The sequence below is a fragment of the Phoca vitulina genome, unplaced genomic scaffold (assembly GCF_004348235.1).
Source record: "Phoca vitulina isolate PV1807 unplaced genomic scaffold, GSC_HSeal_1.0 scaffold52, whole genome shotgun sequence".
Classification (NCBI taxonomy): Eukaryota; Metazoa; Chordata; class Mammalia; order Carnivora; family Phocidae; genus Phoca; species Phoca vitulina.
The window spans coordinates 2,931,481-2,935,467 of NW_022589755.1; the positions used below are offsets into that span (position 1 = coordinate 2,931,481).

Consider the following 3,987-nt stretch of genomic DNA (forward strand, 5'->3'; position numbering starts at 1 on the left):
GATGATGATGAAAACAAAATCTACCTCACACTCCTGTGAAAGGTCAGTGAGGTGATGATGATGATGAAAACAAAATCTACCTCACACTCCTGTGAAAGGTCAGTGAGGTGATGATGAGGATGAAAACAAAACCTACCTCACACTCCTGTGAATGGTCAGTGAGGTGATGATAATCGATGGTGGTGGTGGTGGCAGCTGCAGCAGCCATGCCCTATGGAGGGCTTACAACCCTGTGAGGTAGATACTATGATTATCCTCCTATTAAAATGAGGGACCTGAGGCACAGAGAGGTTAAGTAACCTTTCCAGGGTTGCACAGCTTTGCAAGTGTAAGAGCTGGGATTTGAACGCTGGAGAAGTCTGGTGCAGCAGCCTGTGTTATAAAGAGGTGTGATGGTAGATGTTTAACCGCCAGCTCTCCAGGGGCAGAAAAACTGTAGCATTTGCCAGTTTCCATGATGTAACTATTCCCACCATGTGGATTTCAAACTACCAGTGTGAGGGCGCTGCTAGCAAGAAAAGATGCACAGGGTCAGGGTCAGCTGTGGAGGCGTTTACATGGCTCCAGCCTCCAGCTCGCTATGCGCTCTCCCTTCTGAGCACGTTATCACAGGGCCCCGCATAAAGTAACATGTGGCTGGTGTTCATTCCCCCCTTTTCCTTTTATTTCTCTGTTCTCCCCCACACGTCCACGCGTAACTTGGGTCCACTAATATTTAGGTCCAGTTACCGCAATTTTATTCATTAGTTAAAGGTCATATGTGGGTCTATAACATTTTTCAAATAAAAATGTGCCCCAGAAGAGAAGGCAGTGGAAAGCTGGTAGCTAGCAAGACAAAACAAGCAATGCTAATAATAATAAAGTGAACAGTAACACTGACTTTATTGAGTGTTTACTATGTTGCATTATACATCTTATAAGTTTTGTGTGATAGATTTTTATCAGTTAAGTTTGGCCTCTAGTGAAGACACCTGTTCATAGCAGCCTAAAATACAGAGGCTTATTTTCCCACAGAGGAGAAATGTGAGACTAGTTGGTATGAAACTCTAGAAAATCACCGGAGACCCAGACTCCTGTTTCTCTGCTCCACCACACTTAGCCTGATATTTCCATCCTCAAAATCACCTCGTGGTCCAATGAGGCTGCTAGGGCTCCAGCCAACACATCCAAGCAGCAGGAAGAAGTTGCATGGAAAGAGCCACAAAAGGCTTTCTGGGAAGCCCTACCCAAAGACCTGTTTTCATCCCATTGGCCACACTACCTGCACGGGAGATTTGGGACAGTGGCTTTTTAACTGGGCCTATCGCAAAATGTTGTTTCTAAGGAAGAACGGGAGAAGAGGTGTAGAGCAGGCAGCCACGGTTTTACGGAGAGGGAGACAGGATCCTCTTACTTGGCAAAAGTCACAAACCAGAGAATGGCAAAGCTGGGGTTTGAAACAGGGCTTCCTGACTCCAGAGTGTGGGTCCTTAACCATGACATGTTCTCCCTTAGGGAAGTAGGAATTTTGAATGTGGAGACAGCGGGCAGAGATTAATAAACCCTTTCCTTCCATTCACTTTGAATATTTTGGCCTCGGATATTAACGAAATGGCAGCCGTGATGCCCCACTCCGAGTCTGGCCCTATGGCTTTGGGCGGTTCTCTCTGGGCTGAGAGAGGCCGGCCCTCTCCCTGACAGCCCGTCTGCCCTACCAGGGAGAAGGCCCAGGAACTGTCGGACTGGATCCACCAGCTCGAGTCCGAGAAGTTTGACCTGATGGAGAAGCTGAAGCAGCAGAAGTATGAGGTGAGACCCATCTCCCAGGGAGGACGGCGGCGCAGGGCAGGGGCGGGCGGGCGTGTCCCCGTGGCTGTCCTCCCAGCATCTCCCTCTTTCCCGCGCAGATCAACGTGCTCTACAACCGCATCAGCCACGCCCAGAAGTTGTAAGTGTGCCTCCTCTGACTCTGGTGTTTGTCGCTCCTTCCCTGTGGCTCCCCTCACCCCTCCACACCGTGCAGTGCCCAGGACAGCCTCTGCCCCAAATGTCAACAGGCTGAGAACCCCGCGTCACTTCTGTTTCTTGCTCTGCCTCTCCCTGCTCCCTTTCTCCTGCTCGCTGTTCATCTATCCCTGTCTCCCACTTTGCGTCTCTTTCACCCCAGCCTTGGCCCGTCTTCCATGCTACCCACTCTCCGTCACTCATCCCTCCCTTCCCCCCAGCCCGTCCTCCTAAACATCCATCAGCTCCCACGGGAACACCCTGAGCTCACTTCCCAACATCAGCTCCCGCAGATGGGTGGGAGCTGGCCCCAGACCATCAACCACACCACCCCAGCCAGTCACCAGAGGACGCATTTGCCTGCCCCTTCCCCTGGGCAGGGAGAGCGGGAATTTGGGGGGGGGGCAGACTTCTGAATTGAGGGCAGGTCCCATCTCAGAGGTTGGGGGAGCCCTTCCTTCCTGACACCCTCTCCCTCTTCTCCTACAGCCGGAAGGGGGCAGGGAAGGGCCGCGTTGGAGGACGCTGGAAGTGAGGACCTGGGGCTGTGCGTGCCCTGAGGTGTTGGAGTGTGGGTCCCCTCTGTGGTTGAAATAAACGCGCCCCCTGCAGACACCTGCTGAGTTCTCTGGCGGTCATTACTACCAGCCTCCGGGCTTCATCTGACTTAGTGCCTGGAGAGCCCTAACAGTCACTGCGGTGGCAGGTAACGTTGAACCCTCCGCCGCAGGAAACGCAACACGGTGCGGCCACTTTGGAAACCAGTCTGGTAGTTCCTCAAAATCTAAGCGCGGAGTTACCGTAGGGCCCGGTAATTCCACTCCTGCAGATCTGCCTGCCACAAGTGAAAACGTAGGTCAGTCCACACGCACGCTGGGCGCAGATGTTGGCAGCAGCATTACTCAAAGCAGCCAAAAGGTGGAAACGGCCCAAATGCCCACCAGCTGGCGGGTGGATACCAGGCGATGTTCCTCCGCCGTAAAAAGGGGCGAGGTCCTGACACGCGCTGTGATGTCCACGAATCTCGAAGAATCATGGGGCTCGCTGAACGAAGCCAGACACAGAAGGCCACGGATTGTGTGATTTCATGTATGCGAATTGTCCAGAGGGCAAATCCATGGAGGCAGGAAGGAGATCGGTGGCTTCCAGGGGCTTGGGAAGGGCAGGATGGGGTGCTGAAAACGCTTGGAATTCCTAGTGATGGTGGCACGCGCAACCTTGTGAATATAAAAAGCCATTCAACTGTACCCCCTTTTTTAAAAAAAAAGATTTTATTTATTTGGGAGACAGCACAAGCAGGGGGAGCGGCAGGCAGAGGGAGAGGCAGACTCCCCGTGAGCACGGAGCCCATCAGGGGGGCTGGGATCGTGACCTGAGCTGAGTGCAGCCGCATAATCAACTGAGCCATCCAGGCGCCCCCGTACACTTTTTAAAAAAGATTTTATTTTTTTAAGTGATCTCTATGCCCGTCTTGGGGCTTGAACTCACAATCCTGAGATCGAATTGCATGCTCTACGGACAGAGGCTGCCACGCACCCCCTGAACTGTACACTTTAAACAGGCTTTTTTTTTTTTCGGTGTGAATCAAATCTGAATTTTATTTATTTTTTTAAAAAAATTTTATTGTTATGTTAATCACCATACATTACATCATTAGTTTTTGATGTAGTGTTCCATGATTCATTGTTTGTGCATAACACCCAGCGCTCCATGCAGAACGTGCCCTCCCCATCAAATCTGAATTTTAAGATGCAAAACCAACCCAAACAAAACAATGTGTCAAGTGGCACACGGAGGAGGATCCACTCTCGGTGTCGAAGCAATGCCCACCATTTGCTGCTCTGCCTGCAGTTTTAAGGTTAAGCGTTGCAATTCCAGTGTTAGCACTGAGAGAAAATAGGCCTGGGAAGTGAAAAAAGGTTCACTATGGAAAAGCAAAGGGAAGAAGAGAGTTTTAACGAGTGGGATAAGAAAATGTCTGCATACAGCCTATCAGATACCTTA

At 51.0% G+C, this 3,987-nt stretch overlaps 1 long non-coding RNA gene across 1 annotated transcript; it reads left to right on the top strand.

Annotated features, from left to right (window-relative positions):
• Window positions 1-1,702: 1,702 nt before the first annotated feature.
• On the top strand, window positions 1,703-2,588 carry LOC116622384. The gene is made up of 3 exons (XR_004297563.1): window positions 1,703-1,788; window positions 1,887-1,927; window positions 2,473-2,588. It is a non-coding gene; the product is annotated as an uncharacterized LOC116622384 (long non-coding RNA).
• The last annotated feature ends 1,399 nt before the right edge of the window (window positions 2,589-3,987 follow it).